The 15,555-nt window shown below is 43.2% G+C and overlaps 1 long non-coding RNA gene across 1 annotated transcript; it reads right to left on the reverse strand.

The window, feature by feature from the left end:
* Positions 1-1,000: 1,000 nt before the first annotated feature.
* LOC123372957 lies at positions 1,001-8,103 on the reverse strand. Its single transcript, XR_006580491.1, has 4 exons — positions 7,878-8,103; positions 7,648-7,766; positions 7,125-7,312; positions 1,001-4,569 (listed from the first exon to the last, which is right to left on the reverse strand). It is a non-coding gene; the product is annotated as an uncharacterized LOC123372957 (long non-coding RNA).
* Positions 8,104-15,555: the final 7,452 nt, after the last annotated feature.

The raw sequence follows: 15,555 nt of genomic DNA on the forward strand, positions 1-15,555 counted from the left end.
ATGCAGCACCTATGTTTTTGAAAACCAATCAACATAACTTGAATTTGAGAAAAATAATCTGCTCCCGGAGAGGAGAAAAAGCCCCATACCCAGGTGCAGTGAATCCAATAGATTATTTGCGCTGAAATATTTGCTCTGCTCTAATGTTTTTGGAGGGCTGCAGAATATAAGCCCCGCACTGCAGAGTGTTATTCCTAGGTTACAGATCTGCAGTCTCTACCCTTTTCCTGTGAGCAGCTGGCATGAAATGTAAATTGATAAAGATTTTATTGCTCTGGCTAGAAGCAGCCTCTTTACACTGCTGGAGGCAAAAAGAAAATCATATTTAGTGGAAAATTCCTGATAAATAGCACACAGATAATAGAAACCCAGCGATCTATGCCTTAAAAATAGGAAAATGTCCATAGAAAATAGTATGGTACCTTAAGAAAGCCTGCAAATACTTGCTTAAGAAACAGTTCAAAGAAACCAAATTATGGTGCATTATAATTATATTCCAGCACACAGAGATCTCCACATTTACAAAATAAACTACTGCCTGACTGAGATAAGACAGACAAAATATTGTAGCTGGGTGAACTTCAAACAGTTCACTCTGGCTAATCCCTTTAAATCTGGATACTTATCTGCCTCTTCTGTATCTTCTGAGGGTGCTTTTATCCTTCCTTTCTCCTCCCATGTCTCCACCCTGTACTCCATCCTCTCTGTCTCCCATCCTTTCCCCTCCTTCTTCTGACCCCAACCAGATGCTACCTCTGGTTTCATATTTCCATTTCCGTTCCCTCTACCTGACCCCAGGAGTTCCCTGTCTTAGATGATATTCTGTTTAGTGCAATGTCAGTTCAGAAATTTCTCAGCTGGACACTGGTCACATGTTCTTTTCAAATCTCACATACTCTGCACGTCTCCACCTCAAAAGTGCTCAGAATGTACTGAATTCTATTCCTCCTGATTAAAACTCTGGGCAAAGCCTGGAACCCAGGAGATTTCAAGACATCAACTTCCATTTAAAAATGGTTAGACCAGCTGAGACCACAATAAAGAATCAGCAAAGTTAAGAAGTGAGCAAGGAGGTGGGAAGTTTATCCAAAATCAGTTCAACCTATTAACAGCAACAACAACAAAGTTGGGTTCATTTGAGATTTTTTTTTACTGGGGATTGTATTGATCTGGTCAGTTCATTGATTCCCTCCACAATGTGTCTCTGCTGGCCGCACATCAAGGCAGAAGCTAGCAAGGACCTTCGGGGGAGTCAAACCCGTTCTCAGTCCTGGTGCTGTTCTTTGCTCCAGTGGAATATTGTACAGCAGTTTGGGGCAGATGTTGGCGTACCCACCTCGTTGATTCAGAACTGAATACAGCCACCCATATCATGAGTGGTTGCCTTAGTCACACATTCATACCTAATTTATATGTGTTGTCTCATATAGCTCCTCCAGAGCTTCAACAAGAGGCCCTCACCCTTAAAACTGAATGGAAGGCTATGAAAAATGAAAAAAAGCTGCTGCACACAAGGCCGACAATGGTTCCAATAAGACACACGTCTCACAAGATCTACTCAGCTCCAGAAGAAAACACCTACTGCTGCAGCGCCTGTTGACTTGTCATGACTGACTTGGCGACATCTTTTTTCATTAGCTTGTCATGCATTCGTGTCCAGAGCTGCCCATCCAGGGCTACCAGTCAAATGCCAATCTTGGATGTACAATGGCATATCAGGGCCAATAGCTATGTCCTCACATAGAAACAGCAACTATGTGATAGAAGCCCTAATTTACACCCACCTGTTTGCAATCTGGGAAGCTGATCCTGGATTGGCTCAACAGACTGCTGACTGGAATGGCCAGAATAGCTTCCATAATGCAGAATTTTGGCTTAACCCAATCTTCACAGTGTGATTGCAGGGCAGCAATACAGATGGTCAAACACAATTGGAGGGGCGTCTGCAAGTGTTTGCTATCCTTGCGGATGCAGCAGCTAGATGGCTGAATAATCTAAATAATGACTTGTGACATCCACAGAAGAAAAAGTTTTCTTTTTGCTGGTGAAGATCTTCAGGGATTGGTTTGGGGACGTACATTTTCATATATTCAGCAGTGATTGTGAAGGGGAGGTTCATAGAACAGTGGGGAAGTTTGCAGAGGACATTAAGCTGTAAAAACAGTAGAAAAAACAAGACTATGAGAAATTGCAGCAAAACTTAACCTCATTGGGGAATTGGGCAATACTGTGATAGATTAAATTTAATGCTGACAAAGACAAAATAAACTTCTTGAATATGCTGATGGGGGCTCTGAGTTCACAGGATACCCTGAGGACAGAGACCCAGGAGTCATCATCACAGACAGCTCAACAAAACATGTGTGCAGCTACTCAGGGATTGCTGCTACACATCAACCTTTTGGACTATTTTGTTTTGTTCAGACTGTTGCTGACTTAACTGGTTTATGGTTATTACTTGTTTTGACTGACAATTTACTTGTGTGTCTTGCTTCATTTTTTTGGTAGCTTGGGATTGCAGTTTTGGGGTGCATCTGAGTGTAACAACCCGTCAATGACCCAGCAATCACGGACAGAGTTCAAAGTTATTCTTTGGGCAGTTTAATGGGTTACACCCCTCACCCCACACTCAGGCTGTGATGTTTCTCTCCCTGCACTCCAGCAACAGCCAAAAATAAAAGTAAAACCAAACCCTTTGTCCCTGAATTCTGGATTCTGATTGGTTCTGGTAGTAGCTTCCAGCTTGTTCTATCTGCCTCCAGGACTTCAGGCAATCTGGGAACTGAAGCCCTGAACTTCCGTTGTCCAGGGGCAAGTCCCCTTGAGTCTTAGCATAGTATGTCAGGGACAAATAGCTCCTGAGGGGGTTACATTTAGAACAAACACATTTCAGAGACAACATCTCAAAACCAATATAACAGACCGTATACATACCTATCTTATCCCTAAGGTGTATCTCTCTCTGGATCTGGAAAGGCCCTACTGCTTAGATGCCCTCCGCAGAGTCCTCTCTTTCTCACTCTGTTAGCTTGTCTCTCTAGACAGCTTCTGACAAGTGACTGCCCATCTCCTCAGAGGGCTTTTAACTATTTAGCATTCTTTTGAGCTCCAAGTTCCCAGCCTGGCAAAAGAAACTTGCATCTTCCTTCAAGACAGGATGCAAGGTCCCTGAAGCAGATACTTTTACCCATTGTCTTTCAAGCGTGAGACTGGGTATTCTTAGCTGGGTAGCCATTGTATTACTTCCCTGTTTGTTCTCCCCACAGCCCCCAATCTAAATTAATTTAATGCAGTCAGGAAGGAAGTCCTTATAATCAAATACACCATAACGCCCCCTCACTGACCCGGTCATGTACAGTGCTCCTAAAATTGTTACATCTTGCTATTCATAACATTACATATCAGCTCCACTTCTCTCAGACTGTGCTTTTACTTCTCCATGCAATTTGATGCTCCACGCTTGCAATTAATTATGGAGTAATTACTGCACATGGCTATTGACCAAGTAAAATAAAAGGTCATTGATTTTTTTGTCTCTGTACTACCAGAGATGGGATAGATTTGGCTTAACAATAGAAAGGATGGATTCTGGCCCTATAGGGGTGTGAGGCATATTGGATTCTTTTCTGACAAAATTCTTGAGAAGTATTAGCTCATTTAGGGTTCAGATTTCAATTTCAGGAACTCTCTCTGTGTGTATTCCTTAGGGATTTTTTTCCCATTTATTGTTTGGGTTCTGTAAAGTCATTGGGCCGAATTCTGCCCTGACAGGAGCAGACAGAACGGTTGACTCATTTTAGCACTGGTAATGTTTGCTATAAAATTATTTTTGCTTTATTCATTGGTTTGAAAAAAATTAGTTACAATTAAATGTACAGAATTAATTTTAGCAAGAGGCAAGTAGCCTGGGAGCAGTGTGATAATTTACCATGAGTATGTGGCCAGGTCTGTGACAAAGTAACATTTCTACAGTATGCTGTAGGTAGAGGTTATACTAGAGTGCTTTCAAGGGTTTCTAATATTATGATCTTGAATAACTACGCACGTTATAAATACTCCTATGTCTCAATATGCTTATACCATTGGCCTTTACTTGTGTAAACACAAACTCCATGCAGGCAAACATGCAATATTTCTACATTTTAGGGCTTTATATTGCAACCTTACTCATGTGCTCAAGTATTAAGTTGATGAGGGCCATATAAGTACCTATATGGAGAAACAAGAAATCCCACTGGCACATGGGTAAGGTCATTTCAGTGAAGATTCCAGGATTAGGCCCTCCACAAGCTTTCACTGATATTTCTGAAGACAATATTTCTAAGTAAAGTAACATCGTTATAAGCGAAGGCCAGAATTTCTTCAATGAATACGAGTTATTCTTTATTATCTTCCGTGACATGTTAAGTCAAACATTTCCCAGGATGCAATGTTTCAGATTTCACTTTAGCACGTTTCATTGCTCCCATTGCACACAGGTTGGATTTCTTCTGTGTGCAAATCCCATTCTGATAGGCTGGTTCTCATCCTTCAGACACTGGTACGGCATGAGGCAGAGGCACTTTGATTCTGTGAATGGAAGAGTTTGGGGGTTATACGCAAACCAGTTTTGCAAAAGGGTTTGTCTCAGCTTTCTTCTCCAGGCAATTAATCCATAGGGCTGGCACTAAGGCATTAGCAAAAAGATATAGAATCATAGAATCATAGAATTCAAGATCAGAAGGGACCATTATGATCATCTAGTCTGACCTCCTGCAAGATGCAGGCCAAATAAGCCGATCCACCCACTCCTGAACTAATTCTCTCCCTTGACTCTGCTGTTGAATGCTCCAAATCGTGATTTAGAGACTTCAAGTAGCAGATAATCCAGCAGCAAGCGACCCCTGCCCCATGCTTCGGAGGAAGGCAAAAAACCTCCAGGGCCACTGCCAATCTACCCTGGAGGAAAATTCCTTCCCGACCCCAAGTATGGCGATCAGCTGAACCCCGAGCATGCGGGCAAGTCTCTCCAGCCAGACCCTCTGGAAAGGGCTAACAATATCCCAACATTGACCCTTTGTACTAATTACCAGTGTGGCACGTTATTGACCTATTGACTAAACCCGTTATCCTATCATACCACACCCTCCATAAACTTATCCAGCTTAATCTTAAAGTCATGGAGGTCCTTCGCCCCCACTGTTTCCCCTCGGTAGGCTGTTCCAGAATTGCACTCCTCTGATGGTTAGAAACCTTCGTCTAATTTCAAGCCTAAATTTCCTAACTGACAATTTATATCCGTTTGTCCTCGTGTCCACATTAGCACTGAGCTGAAATAATTCCTCTCCTTCCCTGGTATTTATCCCTCTGATATATTTAAAGAGTGCAATCATATCTCCTCTTGTCCTTCTTTTGGTTAAGGAAAACAAACCGAGCTCCTCAAGTCTCCTTTCATACGACAGGCCTTCCATTCCTCGGATCATTCTAGTGGCCCTTCTTTGTACTCGTTCCAGTTTGAATTCATCCTTCTTAAACATGGGAGACCAAAACTGCACACAATACTCCAAATGAGGTCTTACCAACGCCTTATATAACGGGACTAGCACCTCCTTATCTCTACTAGAAATACCTCGCCTAATGCATCCCAAGACTGCATTAGCTTTTTTAACGGCCACATCACATTGCTTACTCATAGTCATCCTACAATCAACCAGGACTCCTAGGTCCTTCTCCTCCTCCGTTACTTCCAACTGGTGCGTCCCCAGCTTATAACTAAAATTCTTATTAGTCATCCCTAAATGCATAACCTTACACTTCTCATTATTGAATTTCATCTTGTTACTAATACTCCAGTTTACAAGGTCATCCAAATCTCCCTGGAGGATATCCCGATCCTTTTCCGAATTGGCAATATGATTGTTACAAAAGCTTTCACTAGTTTTAGTGGCATTCTATGTGTAAATTGAGAAAATACATGTGTAAGCACTAACATATGGAGAAGTGGCTGTGAGGAGTGGTTCTAAAAGGCATAAGTATTTAACTTTAACCCCGTAAATGCCCATGATGTGCACAGCAGCCCTTTCAAATGTTTTTCAGATGCACCTACTCAAAAAGGCATGACGACTTGGGTATTCTTAGAGATGTACTTAGAAGAAAGGAAGAGCAGGTGTCAGCACTCATGAAGAAAGAAATAAAATGTAAAAGAGGGAAGGTGATTTGGAACTGAATCTTGCAAGGGGATGCAGGAATTTGCTCTGCACACTTGTATTTTTGCATACAGCAACACAGGATTCTTAATTTTCACATATCCTCTTATTTTCTGGATATATGGGGCATACGTTATGAGGATGCAATGTCAGTTAAACAATGTGTCTGAATTTTTGCACACTCTGAGGGGCACCTTTCGATGAAGTGTCTCTCTTATCTGTGAGTGCAAACATGCCTCCTGCCCTCCCACCCCAAGGGAAGGCAGAGTGCGCCTGCTACCCTTTTTCCTGGCACAACTACTTTGTACATGGTGTCAGCCAAGAAAATTTTGCACATTTACAGGAAAACTCACTGCTGTTATCACCCTGTTACACAGTAAATAGCAGAGTTGCACAATGAATGTTGACATACTAACTCTCTTAGGAATTTTGCAAAACAACCTAATTCTGTGTGCACTGTACCTAGCAAACAAACATGGATTTAACACATAGGCACCGACTCCATGGATGCTCTGGGGCTCAAGAACCCATGGAAAAAAAATAGTGGGTTCTCAGCACCCACCAGCCACCGCTGTTCACTGTTTGGCAGCTGGGGGAGGCACTTGGGAGAGGGTGGAGAGCAGGGAGCGGTAGGTGGGGGCTTCGGAGAAGGAGGCAGAACGGGCATGGGAAGAGGAGGGGCAGGGCCTTGGGAGAGGAGGCAGAGCAGGAGAAGGAAGAGGTGGAGTGAGGGCAAGGCCTTGGAGTGGAGTTGGGGTGGAGCACGCCCGGAGAAAAATAAAAAAGTCAACCCAACTCAACCTGCCCATTTTCATCTAGCATAGAGACAACTTGATGGCCATATTCAGGAAGAAAAATTTCCTTCAGTCGATCTGTCATACTGTGGTGAAAGCAGATTGATATTAGAAGGGTAACAAACTGAGAACTGTATTATTTTACCTTTGTAGGAGAGGACTCAGTGGCTTCCCTGATGGTGGAGGATGAGGAGACTCCTATGCTTGTACCTGTAGACCCCAGAAGAACCATCACTGGAGAGGGAGGAGGACTTTCCCAGGAGTTCTGATGATTTTGAGTTTGAAATTGTATTGCTATACAAATGTTTGAAAATCATCCTCTTGATTTTCCACCTGAAGAAACAGAACTACAAAACTAGTCTCTTAAGGCCACAACCCTGACAGTTGATCTAAGCAAGCAAACCTTTGTTCTCATGTATGAGAGGAAGGGGCATGTGTGTCTGTCCAATGATTACATCACTAGTCTGGGACTTGGGAAAGCTGGCTTCAGTGCCCTGCTGCATAACAGATTTCCTATGGTTCCCTGGGCAAATCACTTAGCCTCTCTGTGCCTCATTTCCTTCCCTGTAAAATACAGATAATGGCACTTCCCTACCTCAGAAGGGTGTTCATAAATACAAAGGCTGTGAGGCAATCAGTTACCCGGTAATGAGGGACATTATACATACCTTAGGTGCCATGCCTCAATAATCTCAATGGGGATGTGTGGGAGTTCGCTCATGCAGATCAGTTTGCAGGATCAGGGCCAAGGTATTTGTGTTCCCCACCTTCTGCAGTCGTGCTGCTTCTATACACAGTAACAATGAATACACAGATTAAGGTACACGGATATAAAAATAGCCTCCTCCATCATCTGAAACTTGAACTGAAACCTTAGCATTTGAGAAAACGGTCTTACTTTGAAGTTTGCACACTTCTGTGCTTCCTGGTTTCAGTCAGGAGGACTGGAAACAAAAGTGAAGATACACCACAAGAAAAGCTGCTGGGAATGCATGGTGTTTGTTCTAAATATAACCCCTCAGGAGTTATTTGTCCCCGACTTAGTGGGAGCTGTGTTTGCTTATGCCAGAACCACATTTGGTCCATGTAATTTTTCAAATAAGCAGCCAAAAATTGTTTTTAAGACATGTACAGTCATGTAAATTAGAGATTATAGAGTGAATAGCATTACCACCATTTTTCAGACTGGAACTTATTCCTGCAGCCAACTTCCTCTATATTGCAAAGTTTAGTTGGGAAGCACCACTGGGAATCCACTAACTACTACAGGCCTGTTTCCTGAACCAAGATGGGTGCAGCAGGGACCTGACATGAAATTGAAAGGAAGCAAAGGAAAAAAATCCAGGTTGTTTATTCTTCTTAGTTTTCTGTCTATTGAGCAGAAGCTATATATTACTAACAAACACCCCCCCCCACCACCACGCTTTCATATAGTGCTTTTCTTTAGTAGATCATAGTGGTGGGTGAACCTCTAAAAGATTGGAAGTCTGGCTAGCACAGATGAGAACCCAAATACTCAGATGCTATTCTCAAACTTGTGCTCATGGGACTGCAAAACTGGGTGGAAAATGAGAGGGTTACAAGGGGTTTCTGATACTACTTGCTCACATTAGGCCAGATATATTATGAAAATAGCATCACTTTCCATTCTCAAAGCTGGTAGGGCACTGGTTTACAGCCTCTTCCATTAGGATCTCACACTATCTGCTATAGCAGGTTGGCTGTATATCCAGCATTAAGCTATGAGATCCTAATTCTGATTAAAGGAAACATACATGATCTTTCCAATCAACCCTTTTCTGATTCCTGACCTGCTGGCATCTTTACTCTGTTTCCCTATTGTCACAATTTCTGAACTTACAAATCAATTTGTCATGTGCACTGCCTGACCTATTGATTGTGTGTTCACATTCTGTGGTTTGGCATGGTTCTGCTTCCAGAAATATTAAAGTTATTACAAGAAACCCAATGTGCATGAAGAAGACAGTTACATTTAGGAAAGGGGTTCTGTCCTTGTACTATTTTTATTAGCACAATTAAAGTCACAAACACTCCAACCCAGCAAGGAAAATAGCATTAGTATAAAATGAGTGTCTGAGCATCCATACACTCACATGATCCCTCACAGAAAAACCTGAAGTATTAGTTCTCCTCCTCTTCCTCCTCGTTATCATCATCAGTTAGCAACCTGGCATTTCCCAAGGCACACGGGCCTGGATACAGCTTTTATAATGTGCTATGCTGACACCCACTATGCCTAATGCATATTTAGTAGGGGTTTCATCCCCTTTTCCTTATCTGTATTTCCTCGCCCTACTAACGCTGGGGTGTCCTTCTCCAGGACATTGAGCTTCTTGGCATATACATCAGTTAGTTACCATGGTATTCTTGTGGCTGGATGTCTGCTGATGTTCATAACTTAAAATATCTAAAGCTGGTATAAACTGGCATCTTGTGGTCTCATGACATCAGTTTAGTCATGCTAGTTTCTTACAGTATTCTATCTTGGGATATCTTATGATCCATGGTTACTCCTGGTTAGCTGCTTATGCTAAGGCTTTTGAGGCCTTATACCTCAATTAGTTTAGCTAAGTTATTATCGTCAAGGTCTTGTAGGCTTATTACGTTATGGTCTTAAATGCAAAGTAATGCACATTGGAAAACAATCTTGACTATACATATAAAAGGATGGGGTCAAAATTATCTGTTACCACTCAAGAAAGAGATCTTGGAGTCGTTGTGGATAGTTCTCTGAAAACATCTGCTCAATGTGCAGTGGCAGGCAAAAAAGCGAACAGAATGTTGGGAATAATTAAAAAAGGGATAGATAATAAAATAGAAAATATAATATTGCCTCTATATAAATCCATGGTACGCCCACATCTTGAATATTGCATGCAGATGTGGTCGCCCCATCTCACAAAAGATATATTGGAATTGGAAAAGGTTCAGAAAAGGGCACCAAAATGATTAAGGATATGGAACAGCTTCCATATGATGAGAGATTAATAAGACTGGGACTTTTCAGCTTGGAAAAGAGACAACTAAGGGGGGATATGATAGAGGTCTATAAAATCATAACTGATGTGGAGAAAGTAAAGAAGGAAGTATTATTTACTCCTTCTCATGACAAGAACTAGGGGCCACCAAATGAAATTAATAGGCAGCAGGTTTAAAACAAATAAAAGGAAGTATTTCTTCATACAACACACAGTCAACCTGTGGAACTCTTTGTCAGAGGACACTGCAAAGGCCAAGACTCTAACAGGGTTCAAAAGAGAACTAGATAAATTCATGGAGGATAGGTCCATCAATGGCTATTATCCAGGATGGGCAGGGATGGTGTCCCTAGCCTCTGTTTGCCAGAAGCTGAGAATGGGAGACAGGAGTTGGATCACTTGATTACCTGTTCTGTTCATTTCCTCTGAAGCACCTGGCATTGTTCACTGTTGGAAGACAGGATACTGGGCTAGATGGACCTTTGGTCTGATCAAGTATGGCCATTCTTACATTTTAACTTATACATATGCCTTACCAAGCTATAGTGGGATGGCTGCCCCACTCCCACAAGTAGGGGTTAAAAGCAGCCCTAGAGAGGGCCGTGGCTGGGAAAAGCTAGGCTGATTGGAAAAATCAGCCACAGCTGGGGCCACGCCCCAATCAGGCCATAGCTGGCCCTCTAAGAGGGCTGAGGGCCAGCAGCTGGAGGAGTCTCACTCTAGCCCTGGAGTGGGAAGGGCTAGCTGCCTGAGAGAAGGTACCTGAAGGGGAGCAGTGCTGGGGAAGAGCAAAAGGAGTTGGGGAGCTCCAGCCTGGTGAACCCCCAGGCTGCAGGCCTTGGTAAAGGCCCAGAAAGGTACTGGGGCTGCAGAGGGGCAGCCTGGGAATACACAGAGGCAGCTGGTCCTACTGCTTGCCAATGATGAGTGGCCATTACAGACTGCAGTCTGCCCCAGTGAGCGGGGACTAGATGATGGCACTGAGGCAAGGTGGAGATAGAGGGTTGGGGGTTCCCCTGGGAGGGGAGAACAGACTGTGGGTTACTGCTGGGGGCAGAACCCAGAGGAAAAGGGGCACTGGGGTCTGGGAGGGACACGGGGGCCATAAGGCAGGCGAGACACTGGCCTGGAGAGGGCGCTCCAGGCTGGAGGAGCTAATTCCCAGGACGACCAGCAGTCTCACCTCACTACACAAGCAAATAAACTACATGTCGTCCAGTATCAAAATATTTTCTCGACATACAGGTGACCATTCATAGTCACCATTTCTCTACAACCACCCACCCATTTTATTCTTTACCTACTTGTTTAACACACGGGTCACATTCTGACCAAGGATCAATGTCTCCAAGTTGGTAGTTGATAAGACAAGCCTGCTAGTTGCAGGTCTGAGAGTCCCACACTGCACACAGTTGGCCACAAGAATTTTGTACAGAGTAGGTATCATTTCCTATTTGTCAGAAAAGTAATAAGGTGGTTAGTTATGGCATTATCATCATCATCATCAAGTACAATGGGAGCCAAGATTTTAAAGAGAGCCGTGTTTTGTAAACCAGCTCATTGTTCATCAGCTTCTAAGGGAGAGACAAAGAGAAATATAACAAGTTCTTGGTGATCACGTTTAGGTCAATGTACAGATTAATATTTAATCAATCACCAATAAGTCTGCATTTGCCAACACACTTACTAATTATGTCCCACTCTAATTCTTAATTCTTTTTCATGAGAATCTATAAGTGTCTTATATGCTTTAGGGAGGATCTGAAATGTATGTGCCATCTATTCTGATAAATGAACAGTTCTTTTTATCAGGAAGGTTATGGAAGCAACAATTGCCAAAGGGAAAATGAGATTTTTAGCACAGACCTCTGGTTCTTTTAGGCTTGCCTATGCCAGAACAATTACTTCCCTGGCTGTTAACTTCATTTTTCTAGAGGCCCATTATGTCCGAATACATAAAAGCAATGGAACAGCACACACCAACCTCTCTCTGCTCTGTGCTCCATTATTGCAGGTTTTTGAACAGCTTGACCCATGGACTCCATGGATAATGGTCACAGTAGGACCCCTCAGCAGGATGAAGTACACTAACATAATCTTGTCCATAGGTTTGAAGGTATCCAACTACAGAATATGAATATATGTTATTTCCTGTATTCAGAAGCTGTTAAACATGTCAAATGCCCCCCAAATCACTTGAGACACAGTCAAGTTAAAAACACAAACAGGCTTTTTAACTTCATTTTTGCTTGTTAACAACAGCTAAAAAAGAAATGTTGCCACATTCCTTTCTCTTTATCCAATGCTGCAACTGCAAAAAATTATTATCTGGACAAAGAGGGCAAATGGAGAGATTTGCTTCTCACATAAACATTATGCTCTGAACTCCTCTGGAGGGTGATGTGCACTCTTTCCTAAGGGAAAAGCGCCTGGTGCCTGATAGAGCTGGAACTCCTCTATCTAGTCAGAGACACAAGAACATTTATTTGATATGCGAATTATGACAGTGTGAATAAAATTATTACTACAAGTCCACTATTTCCTATGTTCTCTTGGACCAGGTGCCTGGGATGGACCACACTGAGGGTAGGTCTATACTTACCGCGCGGGTCAACGCGGAGAGTTCGACTTCTCGGAGTTCGAACTATTGCGTCTAATCAAGACGCGATAGTTCGAACTCCCCACACGCTCCGGTCGACTCCGGAACTCCACCACCGCGAATGGTGGTGGCGGAGTCGACCTTGGAGCCGCGGACTTCGATCCCGCGGCGTCTGGACGGGTGAGTAGTTCGAACTAGGGTACTTCAAGTTCAGCTACGCTATTCACGTAGCTGAACTTGCGTACCTTAGTTCAGCCCCCCCCCTTAGTGTAGACCTGGCCTGAGATATGCCACACTCAGGGCAGACTGCAAGAAACAGGGTAGACAATCCTCCCCAAACTGGCAGTTTATTCTATAGTTAGAGTCCAAGCCAGTATCAAAAGAGCTTCTGTAGCACCACCTTGGTTAACAAGAAGCCAAACAGTCCCCTTAAGGCATTCCAGCCCTTGGCTCCCATCCAGACAAACAGGTCTAATATAGTGAGAGGTTACTGAAAACTCAGTTCACCATATGTGAGGTTCTATTAATTCCAAAGGATCAGACACTTACCCCCAGGTCAATATGTACTTCAGATCTTACCCAAATGGCACGCTGGCAGCCAGTTCTTAGTACATTTTAATTCACTAAAGATTTTACTAATAAAAGAAAAGAAGAGATGTATTGAATGGTTAAAGAATCATACATACAAGTGATTTTCAGTGTTCATAGGTCAGGATCATAGCCGTGATGGAATAGACTGCTGGCTTGCAAAAGTCTCTCTGGTAACTTCAAAAAGATTGGAGAGTTCTCAGTCCATAGTTCAAAATACTCTTTAGTTGTAAATCCCCAGTCCAGAGAATTGGAGCAGGAATGAGGCAAGATGGAGATGTCTCAGGTGTCTTTGATCTCTTCTGCCATGTGCATGGAAATTTACTGTCCCAAACAAAGACCTCAGCCCCTGTGTATGGAAAGTTACTGACAAAGATGGAGTCCAAGGTCACATGCCCTTTCAGCAAAACATGCATCACAAGGGTGGCTCCTTGCTGTCTGAAGCATCTGCAGGAAGAGATCTGGAGACTCGATTTGTCTTAATGGCCCATCAAGCTTCAATAGTCCAGTTCATCCCGACTGGGCTGGCTAGACAGGATGTAAAACTATCTTGAGGTTGTCACCCAAGAACAAAACACATGTACAAATACATAGCAAATATTCATAACTTCAGATACAAAGATGATACATGCATATAAACAGGATTGTTTTACTTGGCAGAGTACAACTTTAAAATTGATACCATAGCATGACATACTTTGTATAAGATTAGTTGCAACTGTAGATCAGTGATAGCAACAATGATACAAATGGTCTTCAATCATAAAGAAGTAGTGCTTTCTCATGGGAGGTGTCCCATTCACACCATTGGTGTGAATATGTATTGCCCAATCTGAGTAAGTGTGGCAGATTCTGGCATATCACTATTCATTGTTTATTCTGTAAGTGCATGTACATAACTATATATAGTAAGTAAACTATGCCATATAAATGAGTCTTTGCCCCAAAGAATTCACAATATAAAGGCACAAACAGCTTGGGCTAAACGTGCTATGTAGCCCTTATTTAAACGGCCTAGTCCTATCCCATTGTTCTTCCAACTCAAGCAAACCACATGGTCCAACTGTCCTGTCTCAAGAAAAACCCAGTGGTCTCACCAAATTGCACCACAAGGCCCCAGCCATGCAAACCACTGATCAGTTCTCTACTCAGGCTCTCTCTGCAGGTAAAGCCTCTGTTGTCCTCCTTCCCTGACAGTAGGATAAGTATTCCTAAAATAGGCTGTCTGATCTCCATCCCCTCCACCAACAATAACAGATTTGGAGAAGGCTTGTTCTTTTCACTGTAGATCTGGTCTCCAAGATGCAATAGGCTGGGTCACTTGCCCAACAGGTGGGTGTTCTCTGTGGTTCTTTTATGCTCCTTGGAATGCAGTGACAACAAACCTTTTCCCTTTGTTGGGGCTGGAGAGAGGTGGGGTTGTCAGTTCTGCTACTAAAGGAATAATTTGGGGAAGCAGCATAGCAGGTTCAGTTCCTTGTTTCAAGGATAGTCGCTTCTTCCTAACCTGCTTATCCTCCATCGAGGGGACCAGTAGCTTGCTAGATTTCTTGTTCCTCTCCATGTCTGTCTGAGTGGCCAAGCCAGTGGCATTTCTTTTATCTATTTCTCACTATAAATAGGGAGGTCTAGTGGCAGTGGCCTCCGCTCACAGCCCATCGGCCCACTCACTGAATACCTACCTCGGGTACTCACACTGATTGGGAAAGGAGCCACATGTGAGTGAACAAACATTCAAAAGTGTTGGGGCTGTGTTGGGTCTGCCAGGTCTTCTGCAGTAGAGGAATAATTAATTGTCATAAATTGAACCCTGAGTATTTCAGCTTGTTGAGAAGGCTACAGTTTAAATCAGTGTTTTCATTCTAAACTGCATTACTCTCATTGTCTAAAAGTACCTACAGAGGAAGATGATTTCTAATAATAGGTAGCTCTTAGCTGGCCAAAAGTCAGAATTTCCATCCTGCAGGAAAATTTGAAATTCTGAAAAAAATTAGTTCCATTTCAGAACAAAAAGTAGAATTTTATGTGGAAGGGAAAATCCACAATAAATTAATTTTGAACTAGTCAAAAGGTTTAATTTCAAAATGAAATTGCCCCGGGAGCCAAAGCTGTAAGGCTTCTGGCTCAGCCATGGCTCCCAGCTCCCTGTCAGTCCACTAGGGCTCGCAGGAGTTTAGAAGCCTTGGGAGTCAGGAGCCTATTAGCTTGGGAGTTGGGGCTCCCAGCTCTGTGCCAAGGATCCTAGAAGCTCTGAGAGCCCCCAGGGTTTCCAGGCCGCTAGCTCTGAGGCAGGGAGCATTGGAGCCCTGGAATCCCCAACAGTGGGACAACCCACAGAGCGAGGCTGCCCTGGAGATGCAGACGCGGTGAACCTGGGGCTTACCAGCAGC

Source organism: Mauremys mutica, chromosome 6, assembly GCF_020497125.1.
Source record: "Mauremys mutica isolate MM-2020 ecotype Southern chromosome 6, ASM2049712v1, whole genome shotgun sequence".
Taxonomy (NCBI): Eukaryota; Metazoa; Chordata; order Testudines; family Geoemydidae; genus Mauremys; species Mauremys mutica.